Source organism: Alexandromys fortis, unplaced genomic scaffold (assembly GCF_014885135.2).
Source record: "Alexandromys fortis isolate MF-2015 unplaced genomic scaffold, M_Fortis_MF-2015_v1.1 scaffold_82, whole genome shotgun sequence".
In the NCBI taxonomy this organism is placed as follows: domain Eukaryota; kingdom Metazoa; phylum Chordata; class Mammalia; order Rodentia; family Cricetidae; genus Alexandromys; species Alexandromys fortis.
Window position 1 is genome coordinate 6,237,067 of NW_026067963.1, and position 14,536 is coordinate 6,251,602.

The following is a 14,536-nucleotide window of genomic DNA, read 5'->3' on the forward strand; positions in this document are numbered from 1 at the left end:
TTTCTGTTTGATTGCTTCTTGATCCTGGAAAGGATGTTGTGATAGAGATGTATGACATCAAACTGAACTTAGTTTGTGTAGATTGACAGGACAAGAGAAGGCACACCACCAGGCTATCTCACAAATCCCTGAGTTCTAGCAAGAACTCTTCTTAAATGCTTTAAACCCTTTGTTATAGTTACCTTTAAATGTCACCTTGATAAGATACAGAATCACCTAGGAATGGAGTCTCAGTGAAGGACTATCTTTATTAGCTTTGTCTGTGAACACGTCTGTGGGGAATTATCTTGATAAACATGGCCATTGTGGGTGGGGAAGACTTGCCCACTGTGGGTGGCACCACCCCCTGGGCATGAGATCTTGGATGGTAAAGAGTAGAGAGTGTAAGCTGGGCACTATTGTGCATTCGTTATTCATTGCTTTCTGCTCTCAACTCTGGAAGTAATGGGAAAGTTCTTTCAAGGTCCTGCTGCTATGACTTTTCTTTGATGATATGTTAAATAAACAGAAAGAGATAATAAATACCCCCCAGAAATAGATCGCAAAATGCTTTATTAACTATGAATTTTCTAAATGCTAATGAGAAACGAAAAACAGCTGCTAGAGACATTGGATAGTGGAAAAAAAACTACAGAATTATATCAGCCAATATACTTTCAAGATGTAGTGACCTCAGAATGGAAACCAGGGCCTGTGTTAGGTTGGGAAAGGGGTTTTGCTTTTGTTTCCACAGGAGAAGAAAAGCTATGGATACCACGAAAATTGATAAAGATTCAATTTGAACAAGAGAACCTCTTAATTAGAAGAGATGACAGTTCATCAAGCACCATGGCCATTTAATCTAAACTAACCTATAAAACTAACAAATACTTTTCATTTGATCAGATATAACTTGCCAAAGAGAATCTCCCCAAATTAGGGTTGGGAAAGGGATTTGTTTTTGTCTTTTTAGGAGAATGAAGACAACCAGCTAAAGAATCTGAAGACTACTGAACAAATAAGACCTGTAAAGAAAAAAGACAAATTATCCAGAAAAAAAGGAGAAAAGTTTTCTCAAGAAAAGGAGCAAATTGACCTATTGGTATATCATCACATTTCCAACAGGATAAAATTTCATAAATCCTTCCAAATGTTTGTTTCTGCTGTTTTCTACAGACATATAATGAAAACCGTCTTTCTGTAGTCCCAGTATGATTAAAAATTAAATCTGGCTTTGCAGAGGGATTGTGGCTCTCTCCTTCTCTAAACCTAAGCATGCTTGTTAAAATGAAATCCAAAATCTCTGTCTCATGTCAGAAGAGCCACCTGATTTGGGACAAAAAAAAATTTAAGAACTATTTTATTGTTGCTAATCTCATATTCCTTTGGTTTTATATTAAGTCTTTAACAGCTTTTCTTAAGGTATAAGATTTATCAGATATATATATGTATATACAGTATATATATACTCATAAATGCACATATATATACACACACACTTCTTATCATGATATTAATTGTCATATAGAGTACGAACTAACTGTAGAAATAGATTTCATCTACCTTCCTGTACATGATTTCTGGTTTGAGTCTTTGTCAGTTTTCTGCAGCGAACCATGAGCATGCCTAACAATGACCTCTGAAGTCTCCAAAAAGAGAATGAAGCCCTACAACAATACCTTCAGGACTATGATAACACGACTAAGAAGATAAATACCACGTAAAGATTGACTTTGAACAACAAACCGCTCAGAGCAATTTCGTGCTGGCTAGCTGAGATGATCCAGTCTAACAGTCTGCTCTAGCCAGGACTTGAAACAAGCCCTAGACATCCTCATTACACAGAGACTGAACAAAGAATGATACAGTTACCTCTCTCAGGACTTGACAATTAACCCCAATTTTTCTTTTCAGTATTCCCTAAAGATACCATTGCCTGCAAATAGCAAAAGGTAAATTTAAGAATTTACTTATATTTCCAAAAGGTGGGGTGGTTTGTGTTTGGTCATTCAATAGGTTATGGGTATTTGTCATTGTTTAAGGGGGTTGATTGTTAATTGTTATTGATAATAGGGGAAAAAGATAATTAAATAAAATTAGATTTGAGGTTCTTGTTTAGAAAAGAAAAAAGGATAAAGATATGATAAAAAAGGATAAATTATTGAATCTACACTGAAAAGAAAAAAGGGAGGATATAGATATGATAATATAAAAAGGTAGATTATTGAATTCAATTTTAAAAAGCAACTGCTAGTTTTAAGTATTTTTACATTTGATTGGACTTTTGTATATTGTGGACAAATTTCATATATTGATACAAATTTGGGATTAATTTTGTGAAAACATATTGTACATTCATTTGAATCTTGTTCAAAGCATTGTATCTATACAACTTATTTAACAATGTAATGTAAATTTCTAGTCCTTGATAATTATTATTGCCAATTTAGGATAATAAGGAAATACAGGTGAGTAGTTAATTATTTACTATTAAACTTATAGTCACATTAGGTATGTTTTCAAGATCAAATAAAGATACATATTAGATATACAGGTCATATTCAAACACTCTAGAGGATCATAGAATATGGCATTTCAGATGTTTTAATAACATAGGTTCTTTTTTATGACAATGAGACATGTATGCTCCTGGCAGTACCAATCTACTTCAGAGAAGATAATGGGTACTGAAAAAATTCCAAATGGGGTTTGCTTTCTTTGTGGCAAAAGTAGACAACTGGGCAAGAAAGTACCCTTGCCTAACAGTATGCTGTCCTAATGGGACAAGCAAAACACGAAAAAGAGTGACTGACTAACCTTGCCCAGACAAGGCAGGGAAGTCCTTCAAAAAGCCAACTACGTACTGGCTTTGTGGGAGCCTAGGCAGTTTGGATGCTCACCTTACTAGCCCTGGATGAAGGTGGGTGGTCCTTGGACTTCCCACAGGGCAGGGAACCCTGATTGCTCTTTGGGCTTATGAGGGAGGGGGAGTTGATTGGGGGAGGGGGGAATGGGAGGTGGTGGTGAGGAAGAGACAGAAATCTTAAATAAATAAATAAATAATAAAAAAATTTAAAAAAGCCTACTTTGTAGAAATGTCTGTCAGATATTCTAGGACTGTAGGCCAAAAATAGATGTCCCAATATTGCAGAGGAAATTTGGATAACTATCCAGGCAGCCAACATGGGTTCTGGTTTCTTTTAGCCATTCAAGAAGAAATCTCTCTCTCTCTCTCTCTCTCTCTCTCTCTCTCTCTCTCTCTCCCTCCCTCCCTTCTTCTCTTTCTCTCTCCATTCTTTCTCTAATCCTTCTTTTCCCTCAACCCTCTTTTCTTTTCTGTTCTTTATTCCTCCTTGTTTTGTTTTGCTTTGGGTTTTTTTTTTGTTGTTGTTGTTGTTTTTTTTTTTTTTTTTTTTTTTTTTTTTTTTTTTTTTTTTTTTTTTTTTTTTTTTTTTTTTTTTTGGCTTTGGGAGAATATCTGGCTATGTAACTCTGGCTGTCCCAGCACTCATCATGCAACCAAATTGGCCTCAAAACCTGCAGTAGTCCTCCTGCCTCTGCCTTCAGGGTGCTAAGATTGTAGGTGTTGGGTCACTCTGGTTCATTTTTTGTATTTCACCTTCAACTTTCAATAAAACCTGTGGCTCTTCCTTCTAAATAATCCTAGAAACTGACAAGGAAATGGAGAGATATTACAACTGATGTCACATTTCAACATATATATATACATATATATACATATATATATGAATTACTAGGTATCAAACTAGATAACTAGAAGTAGCAATTTTTTTAGAAACTCACAACCTACAAATATCAAATCATGATTAAATAGAAAGTCTGAGAACAGACTTTTACCTCATATGGAGATGAATTAGCAATCATAAACTTTTCAACAAAATAGAATTCAGAGCCAGATGGTTTCAGAAAAAGGTTCTACCAAAAATTTTAAGAACAAATGCAAGTCCTTTCTTACCTCCGTTAAGATACTGAGGAGGAATGAGTACTTTCTAATTCATTTTAAAGGTCAGTATTAACCTAATAGCAAAACCTGAAAAAAACTGCAAGAGTAATAACTTAGGTCAATATCCTTGATGAATACACACACAAAAACTTTTCAACAAATACTACCAACGCAAAAAGCACATTAAAAAGATTATATATAATTACCAATTTTGGAATTGTTCCTGAGATACTAGGTTGGTTTAACATATGAAAATAATTTAATCATATTAATAGCACAAACCATAAAAATCATATTATCATCATAATAAATTATTCTAATTGCTTTATATTGTTATGATAAAAGCACCAAAAGTAACTGGAAGGGGAAAAGTGTTATTTCATAATACAGTTTAGAGTCCTTCATGAAAGGAAGTCAGAAGAGAAACTCAAGGCAGAAATCTGGAAGCAGGAACAGAAGCAGAATCCATGGAAAAACACTGCTTACTGTCTTTTTCCTTAGGCTTAAATTCAACTAGTTTTCTTATACCTCTCAGGATCACCTTCCCTGGGATGGGCCCATTTCTTATTGTAAAAATTTCCTACCCTAAATATTTATTCTTATACTCATTGAGAAGTGTAGCTCTCCATCCTCATTATAAAATAAATCTTTTTGCCATATATAGTGGCTATTACAGAGATCCACTACTGGTCAAAATGCAGAGGATAAGGAACTGTCAGACACAGAGATACATCTGCAACAACCCTACATTAAAGCTCAGGGGAAAAATCACACAAAAGAGGGTGAAAATGTTGACTCACAGGGTGCTCACTGCTACATTCTGCAACCCTAGACATGGCAGAAAGAAACATACTCATGAAATATGAACAATATGGTTGCCTGGACAAGACCATCATAATAAAAACACTAGTTGATATAGTCAATCTGATATAGGCACTCCCGAAATATCGCATCCCTAGATGAAGAGGGAGAATTAATACTCTGAGGGATGAGGTGTCACATAGGTTGCCCAATTTGAGGTGATCATCCTACTTGAGACACATGTATGAGGAATACAAAATGGAATCAGTAGATCGTGTGTGGGTTTGTATTTGTATGTGTTCACATGTGTGCATATGTAATTTTGCAATGAGTTTGTAAAGATAAAACCACAAACCATACAATGTTCATGGTATTATCATTTCTATGGTTATTTATTTTTCAGATTTTAATAACTAAAGAAACACCTAAAATTAAATTTTAATTTTTTTTTTAGTTAGGATGTCTATTGATGTGATAACACACTGTGAATATAGCAACTCTTATAAAGAAAAACATTTAATTGGGGGTGGCTTACTATTTCAGAGATTTAGTCCATTATCATCATGGTGGGATGTGGTGGCATACAAGCAGACATGGTGCTGGAGATGGAGCTGAGAATCCTACATCTTGACTTTAAGGCAACAGGAAATGGTCTTTCTCATTGGGTGTAACCTGAATATAGATGACCTCAAAGCCTACCCACACAGTGATGTATTTCCACCAACAAGGACACACCTACTGCAACAAGACCACACCCTCCTGTTAGTGCCATTCCCTTTAGGGGCCATTTTTTTCAAACCACCACAGTAGTGTTCAGTAAATGATCCATCTCTGCATGAATGGACTTTTTGTTGTAATTTGGACTCTACTGCCTACTAGATTTCTCTTTCTAGCAACCAGTGGACCTATTCTGTCTTCCATCCCTATCTCTTAATCTACTGTTCTGTACTCACACATCACCTCCCTTTCCTGAGTGTTTTTTAATGGAAGCATGATGCTAATGTGGTTCATATTAGGTGTTTATGTTCAGCTCTTACTAGTCAAAGCTTCTTTGTATAAATAAGATAAGTTAAATCAAAGACTTGACAATGTATTTCCAAATACACACATATATGGCTAATGTTAGATTCAACCCATTAACTACCCAATAGCTTTTTATTCTTTAGGGCTTTTAACATTCCTGTTTGAATCAACTACTGTGTCAGCCTTATACTAGGATACTTTCAAAAATGAGCAAACTCTCTCCATATTTATAAGTATATATTTTGCTTTCAAAATGATTTATCCATAGGATTTTAAAACAGAAATTTTTTCTGACTGTCCAGGTTACCCTTCCATAAAAATAGACAGAACACAGCTAGTCACCATGTTTCCTTACAGATGTTATTGACATATATGCAACTTTTATTATTTTATTGGAAGTATACAATCCATCTAATTTTAATAATTGACTCATACATTTATTGTTATGAATTCTCCAGAAAAATTACATGAAACATAAGTGACTGTCCTAGTTACTCACGATCTCATGTGTTTTAAGGATTCTAGTATGACAAAAGAGTCTGTATTTTCAAGGTAACCCATTGCTGATACGGTGGGTTCACCCTCATCACTAGAACTCAAGGCTGCGAGAGTGAAACAGTTGAATCTTGAAGTTAGTGCTGTCCCTTTAATAATGCTCTGGGCTTCTTGCCTTGATCTGGTCAAAAAAATGAATACATAATGTTTGCTCTTACACACCCTTTCCCTTTAAAATTTATGTTTATTAAAGCGGAAAGTTTTGCTAATACTGATTAGCGTTCCTTAGCAAACACAGGGAATGTACTTCTCAAAGTCCAACCACTGACAAAAGCCATAAAGTTATTCTTCCAATGAGATGAGAGTGGAAGTGACCAAAGTCGTTTCTTGCTCAGTAGAAAATTCCCAGAGGAAGCCCCACCCCTTCTTCCTGCTATGGGGAATGGATGACCATAACTGAGTAGATGAGGCCCCAGAGTGGAGCACATTAGATGACTGTGTCATTGTTCTCTAGGGCTCACTGATGGAGATACGGCGCTCAGCATGTGTGAGACCTGGGATTCAATTCCCTAGACTGCAAAAACAAAACAATAATAATAAAAAAAAAACTCCCAGTAGAAACCCTGAGATACACACTGAACTAACATAAAAAGCCATTTACTTTTGAATGAAGTTGTAACCAAACTAGAGCAGTTTCTCCTGAGGAATACATTAAATCATTTGTTTTATGGTGAAAAGAAACAATTCCTGTTTACAAAGTAATAGTTATCATGTAGTCATTATTTGAAAATAATATTTTAAAATATCACAGACTGAGAAAAAATTAAACATTCTTCTATTCAACAATTTTTGTGTAATTTTTGCCTTGTTTCAGTTGTGATCATTGTACATACAGAATTTTATATATGTATATTTGTATATGTGTGTGTGAAGCCATAAGAACCATGTCACACTAGTTAGGGTTAGCTAGTAAGGGTTAGCATTCAGAGTAGGACACAGGATTGCCTGATATTCAGAGCCAAATGCCCTTGGGCCCTGTGGTATCTTGTTTACAAGAGCCGGGATAAAATATCCTTTTAAGAAGCAAGTTTCAGATGAAAGAATAAATTATAGCAGTAGAAATTCAGAAGAGCTAGACTTGGGAGGACAATAGAATTTCAGGAGCTTAAGGGCCCTCCACAATGCCAGGCATAAAATAGAAATGATTTTCATATTTGTGGAAGAAGATTATTTTAAGGATGGATTTCAGAGAAAAACTGCAATCACATGAATCAGTCCTGCAGTGCTGATCTAATGACGGGTGATGCTGTAGATGTGGACTGCCCTATGCACCGCAGGATTCAATGGGAGCTGAGGCAGTTGATGGAGAAGGGTCCAGGAACATCTTGACATTTGGACAAGCTTTCTGTTTCTAAATAAAGGAATTTTATAGCATCATGTTGGAGTCTGATAATATGTCTTTGTAGTGTAGCTTGTGTGCCAGCCTTGTGAGAATTTTCTTATTATAAACAGCATTAATAAAAATCCAACTTCATAGCCATGCGATAATAATAATAATATTAAAACTTTTTGGTTTCCTTGTTGTAACCTGAATTTTCAGAAGGGCCTCTTCCATTGCACAAATTTTATAATTAAGAAAGACACAGGATAGGTAATACATTGAGGATTATTTTTAAAGCTTTATCCTGGTTTGAATAGAGCAGAGCTTCAGAGGAAGGTGGGGAATATGCAGAGTGTCTGTAGCTAGGCTGTGAGCTAACTGGAGAAATCCTGGAATTGAAGAGAAGCACGGAGGCCAGGATGAGAAGTTGATGTTGTAAATCTCTGGCTTCAAGACATAAGAACAAATCTAAATTAATAACTTTCAAAGCCTAGCACTTAATAGGACATTGTCGATTCTTGTATCGGGGGTTTAGGTTAAGTTTCTGTACTTAATAGTTTGGCTATCTATAATTGATAAGTCATATAAGACTACAACCAGTGCCTTCAAAACATTACCTTTGCCTACCCAGTGTGTTCATACAAACTATGTCAAAAATGAGAAGGGAAAAAAAAAGGAGCAGGCTTTTGTAGATTTTTTTTTTTTTTTTTTTTTTTTTTTTGGCATTAGCTTCATGAAGTTGAAGTTTGAGTGCCGCTGATGGAATCGTTGCTGCTGACCTAGATACAGGAACGCACAGGTAGATGTGGAAAGACGTCCAGCCTTCAGCCCTCTTGGGAATCCGTAGCTGGCAGTTAGTTCCTGGTGTAATGTTCTTACACTCAGCCACAGCCTCATCACAATGGATAGTATGAAGGCTTCATCATTTTCACTAACTCCTGGCGTCGATGCTGGAAGCCAAGGAAGAAAACAGGTAGAATAAATTTTTCTATAATACAACTGCAGCAGCTTAAACCAGGTAGGTCTACTGAAAAAAAAATTTTTAAGCACAGAGAATTTGAGGAATTGCTTTTGCTTTCGGGTCTATGTGACTATTTTTGTCATCCTTGTAACTGTTGACATTTTGCCTTGCCTCTTCTTTGTCATAGGGCATTTTCTGTACATTTCAGATATAGTTTAGGAGCATGCTGGACTCAACCTACTTGGAGAAAATATCACCAACATCTCTCCTTCTGCCCCAAGTTACTGTAGTAAAAATACAAGTAGATGATGGCAAAGGTGCACTACAGACAAAATAATACCACTCCTCCACCCTTAAAGAATCAGTCTCTATTCAGAGATTCAGCCCTGCCTGAAGTGTTTCAAATGAGTCTGTAGTTCACAGTATCAAACACAATGCAAATGTCATATTGAACAATGGATCTTTCTGTTCCTATAGGAACTTTGGAGTATGGGAAGCATAATTCTGACAGAATAAGAGAAATAGAAGACATATTTGAGGTTTGGAAGACAAACACGTGAGAGAAGAAATGTATAAATCCATTGCTTTTCTGCAAGTTGGCATGAAGTGATAGAAATAAGCTAGTATCTGGCACGGCTCAGTGCCTTTCTATGAGGATGTGCTGGAATATATACGTTTTTATTATACAGTTTAAGAAAAACTTCCCTTCAAGATATAGACAAGAAGCTTTAAGATCAGAAAAGCATCCGTAGAAGGGAATATAGAGGCAGATACAAAAAGTGAAACAGACGGGAAACAAGTCTATGGTGATGATGGTTAGTTATCTACAAGATGTCTGGTAAAGAGGCTGACATAGTGGAGAGAGTGGAGAGAGAGAGAGAGAGAGAGAGAGAGAGAGAGAGAGAGAGAGAGAGAGAGAGCTGATTATTTCTGCTTCCATAGAGATCCTTCCAAATACAATATTTTGCCTAGAGCTATACTTAGTATATATTCAATTTTCTCTCCGGTTAGAGTAAAACATTTTTGATATGGTGTAAACTGTGCTTTTTATACTCTTAGTCTTACAACACTTTATTTTTAGCGATGTAAACACTTGTAGAGGAAAAGCCAATTTGAAGGGAAGATCATGAAAAGCACATGACTTGATTTACTGTTTTATAAACGAGACTCCATGATCTCGTCTCAAGAATATCTGAGAAGACGATGTTTTCTTTAATTTTGGCTTTTTTATTCTGTTGGTGGACTAAATTACTACTCTACAAATTACAGATCAATACCTGGTTTGGGGAGTCATAGCATCCAACTGAAAAATGTTCAAGGATCTTGGCTTCACAAGTCTAATTTTTCTAGCTTTTTATTCTTTATGAAAGGATTGCAGATTATTCCTACTTAACAAACAAAAGACAAAAATCATCCAATTTGGGGGAAGCTCTGAAATCAACCTCCACAAAACAGATTCAAGGCCTGATTTCCCCAACAACTGTCTAAAGATCACTGCCTCCCACAATTTTGTTTTTTATAAAACACTGGACTTCAAATTGATTAAGAATTGAGTTTCCCCTTTACTCTAAGATTCATTTTTTCTAAATCAGTTGAGATAAACAACAATGAAAGACAATAATAATCAAGTAAATTTCAAGAAATGTTAAAAAGTTAGAGTTGTGATAACAATCATTTCATCAAGTATTTCTTTTGCATTTCCGCTGTTCCGATAGTCCCTACATCATAGCCTGCTCCTGGTCACTCCCTACCCCAAATCCCTGTGCCTTAATTCTGTGAATAACCTGTATGGGGGAAGATAGGTGAGTGAGTTAGAAGGAAAAAGAATGAATGAATGCCTGTTTATGGAAGAGAAGGGAGGCTGCAGGAGGAAGTTCTGCATGACTGAGAACGCTTTGGCTCCAGGTTTCCGTTGTCCATGAGCACTTTTACCGTTCTATAAGCTGTCAATCAGAGCAACTCAGACAGTTCTTACACAACTGCCAGGTCTTTGCATTGGCTTCCTTTTCTCAATCCCCTCTGCCTATGCCCTTCAAAAGCATACTCTATCTCCATCTACACTCACTTCAATGTTTGTAAATTTGTCTGATTTACATGCTTTTCACTCTAGTTATCTTCTCTAATTGTTAATCAACAAATAGTATATAGTCTTTAAGACCTTAATTTTAGTTTCCTTAAGACAGTTATGGTTTTGTCTTTTTCTGAAACATACTTATTTTGTGTTTAATGATGATCTTTCTTTCCTTTTTCTTTATTCTTCTCTTATCCTGATCAAAACCTTTCCTCCCTCCCTTCCTCTCACCCACCTCCACTTCTCCTCTCATCCAGATCTACTGCTTAGTCATTTCTCCTCAGAAAAGAGCAAGGCCTCACCATCGGCCCCAGTGATATCAGCCAATCACAACAACCTAGTGCAGTGGAAACTTCCTGGAACCTATGAGGGTGGCCCTAGAGGAATGCTAGCTATGGAGGATATCGAGCCTGAACCAGTCCGTCTTTTATACAAATTTATCTTCTAATCACATATGCTACCTGTGGAGTAAATAGACTAGGTTTCTATGGCAGAGCAATGGCATGGGATGTGAACTGATCACATTTCTTTCTGCATACCAGGAAAGGCTACCTGAAGGAAGTAAACCATTTCGCTGAGCCTACAGTGGTAGCAGGGGCCCTCTGGAGTGTGCTAGGGAGGGGCATCTCCAGAAAAGCAACAAGAGAGCAGGAGTCGTGAGGGGAGGATTCTCATGGTACAGGGGTTCAAGGCCAGTATGCACTGAGTACAGTGAAGAACCATGAAAATTATGGACAGAGACATCATCAAGTGCCAGGTTTGAGGGTCTCAAACGCACGAGAAGATGTGTGTCTTTTTCATTCTTCCTGTAACTAAGAATTTGGGAGAAAAGCCACCTAAGCTCTATTGTAAAAACTTTCGTGGGTTGCTTTTGGTAGAATTGCCATTTTTACTATGTTGATCCTCCCAATCCAAGAGCCAGAGCCAGAGCCACATTGGAGCACCGGACTGAAATCTCAAGGTCCAAATCAGGAGCAGAAGGAGAGAGAGCACGAGCAAGGAACTCAGGACCGAGAGGGGAGCACCCACACACTGAGACAATGGGGATGTTCTATCGGGAACTCACCAAGGCCAGCTGGCCTGGGTCTGAAAAAGCCTGGGATAAAACCGGTCTCGCTGAACATAGCGGACAATGAGGACTACTGAGACCCCAAGAACAATGGCAATGGGTTTTTGATCCTACTGCACCTATTGGTTTTGTGGGAGCCTAGGCAGTTTGGACTGCTCTTTGGGCTGACGAGGGAGGGGGACTTGATTGGGGGAGGGGGAGGGAAAGGGGAGGCGGTGGTGGGGAAGAGACAGAAATCTTTAATAAATAAATAAATTTTAAAAAAACCTTTCGTGGGCCAAGACTTTGATTTACTGGCTTATGTGTAATCATTCCACGACTCTTCACAATCGTCCTGTGGCATAACAACTTGGACACACACGGAAATGAGCACCAGTGGTCTCCCAGAGGTGCAGTGACTGTATTGTGTGGAGAATATCTCTGCTGGAGTCGCCTGAATCATCCGACTTGGCCTTGTCCCAATTTCCTTTCAGCAAAATGGAGAAAAAGAAGAAATTGGGATGGCTACTTAAACAAAACAACAGCTTAAAGATTAAAGAAGCACATGGAATATTTCCTGAAGGACAGTCAACCAGAAACCTGGAATCAAAAACAATCAACTTGGAATATCTAGAAGGTTAAGGAAGCATCACACTGGTGTGTGTGTGTGTGTGTGTGTGTGTGTGTGTGTGTATTTGTTGATATATACACCTTCATTCATTATGTAGTTTACCTTAATTTTACATAAATTTTCCAAGCAGATGATGTCGAACCTTTACACCCAAAGTGACAATGAGAAAGAAAAATAAAACAAAGAACATATTAAAATGCAGCAATATTTTCTCCTATTGACATTAGCTGGAAACCTTCTGTGTGACTTACCTGCAGCTCAGCTCAGGAGGTCTATTTCCATAGATTCTGCATTTTCATTCAGTCTGGGCAGAATGCCTCTGAGTGGAAGATGCTTAATCTCTTCAGACTCCTGGGTCATCCATGGAAGGAAGTGCTTTTCATTGCTTGTTCATGCGTAAAAGAAGCTGCTTGTTAAGCCTGAGAGATCAAAACACTGTCCTTAAAAAGCTCTCAAATAGGGCACCTTTTTCCACATGTGTTCTACTAATCTCATCTGGAAGAAGGAAAAAAAACCCCACAAAACTCAATGCTGTCTTCTCAAATAAAGAATAACTTTTTTAAAGGGAAAAATTAGTAACCGCTTTGCTGAACAAAATTAAAGACATACTCATTCCACATGTGAGTCATTAAAATATCTAAGTATCAGTGCACCATCAATAATTCCCTCCATCCCCAGGGTCGCTGAGACTTTTTATCTTGAATGATCCTCAGATTTTGTCAAATTCCTTTTCTACTTCTATTGAGATGATCATTTGACTTCTATCTTTAAATACATACATGGCTAATAAATCATTTATTTATTTGCATACATTGAACTATTGTTAAACCAGCAGACTACAGAATGGGAGAAAATCTTTGTCAGCTATACATCTGATGTAAAATTAATATCTGGAATATGCAAAAACTTAAGAAACAAATAGCATGTTGTTCATCTACATTTACTCTCTCTGTGTTTACAATAGCTAGGAAATGGAAACAATGTCTATCAACTGATGAATGGATGAGGAAAATGTGGCATATATACACAATGTATATATGAAATCCTTCTGTGAAGAAAAATGAAATAAAAAATAACAAGGAAAAGGATGGGGCTGGAAAAATTATACTGAGTGCGGTAAACACATCTCAGAAAGTTAAACAATGTATATTCTCTACTGTGTGAGAGCTAGCTTCAAATCTTTTTCTTTTAATTCAGAGTACCTTTAGAATCAACGACAGAGGAAAGGGAAGAAGGAAGGCAAGTTTTATGAGAGGAGGGAGAACAGAATGTAGATGGTGTGAAATTAGAGAGAATGAAGAATCTAGGCAGGAAGGTTTAAGCAAGGATGGGGTTGAAAACATTGGAGATAAATAGCAGGAGGAAGACAGTAAAAACTGGAAGGTTACATAAAAAAAACACACATGGAAACTTACTATTTTGTAACCAACCAAAGAATAAGTACAAAGGGAGTTTTATAGGAGTCAGCCTGTGTGGCTGGAGAATCTTGCTCCAGTAAGCTTTGGCTTAGTAAACAGAATCTTTGTGAGGGGTGTGTGAATACCTCCTTCTGAAATGTTGGTCAGATAGGACCCAGAGACCCTTAAAACAATTCAGGCTCTTGCCTCTTGGTTGTCCGCAAGAACTGGGTGATGAGACAGACAGCTGGTTCCAAAGACACCACATACCTTAATTGTAAAATGAAAAGATACCAAGCTATAACTGAGCCCCAAACTTCCTCCCTGATGTCTAGCTCTTAGTGTTGAAATGTACCATACAGGCTGCTGGCAAAGAGGGGCATCAGTATTCTTACCCAGCTGTGAAGCTTATGCATTACAATACCAACCTGTCAGCCAAGAAATGTCCATTTCTGTAATAACGGCACAACTGTTATGAGAATATCAGTTGCTCTCTGTTTATATTCTGTCCTACATAGGAAGGCTCTCATGCCTGGGAATAGAAACCCTGTTTAAAAAAAAAAAAGACAGTGCTGTCTTAAACTCTAGGAAGGGACTTAACTACTGTTGTTTCAGACATATAAACTACTAACCTTATCTTTGTATGTGGATGGGGAAATATTCTATGTGGTATAGAAGAATAGAAAGGATCATATTTTTGATGCTTGTTATAATAATGACTGTCATCTTGACAGAACCTTGAATGACCTAGGAAACAGATCTCTTGGCATATGTGAGGGAGTTTT